The sequence below is a fragment of the Geospiza fortis genome, unplaced genomic scaffold (genome assembly GCF_000277835.1).
Source record: "Geospiza fortis unplaced genomic scaffold, GeoFor_1.0 scaffold173, whole genome shotgun sequence".
Taxonomy (NCBI): Eukaryota; Metazoa; Chordata; class Aves; order Passeriformes; family Thraupidae; genus Geospiza; species Geospiza fortis.
In genome coordinates this window covers 3,083,599-3,083,948 of record NW_005054334.1, presented here as the reverse complement: position 1 = coordinate 3,083,948, position 350 = coordinate 3,083,599, and the positions used below count along the sequence as shown (strand labels likewise).

Below are 350 nucleotides of genomic sequence, written 5' to 3'. Positions count from 1 at the left end.
GGGCCGGGCCGGAGCTGGGCGTTTGCCTGGAAAGAAAGCTGAGGTGGGCTGGGCTCCTCGCCACTGGGGCCTCTCCAAAGGGCCAGGGGCTGCAGGCACCTGGTCAGACAAATTGCCCCTTGCCCAGCTCCTGTCCTGAAGACACAAGCTCACACCAGCTTTTCTGGGGGCTTTTCCCTCTTCCTTTCACAAAGGGCCATGAGCTTTGACACCTCTTTACTGGAGGTGTTCAGCCCAGTGCTGGAGGACATACTTCGTCCATTCCATGGTCCCATCTTGGCTGGATCCTGGCCATGCTGCCCTGGCCAGAGGCCTTTCCCACAAGGACATCCCCAGTGCCCACTTGTGTA

At 59.7% G+C, this 350-nt stretch overlaps 1 protein-coding gene across 1 annotated transcript in view; it reads right to left on the bottom strand.

Moving 5' to 3' along the window:
* The window catches only part of SH3BP1 (SH3 domain binding protein 1), a 9,790-nt gene that overhangs the window by 750 nt on the left and 8,690 nt on the right, over positions 1-350 (bottom strand). The gene's annotated exons all lie outside the window — the stretch shown is intronic.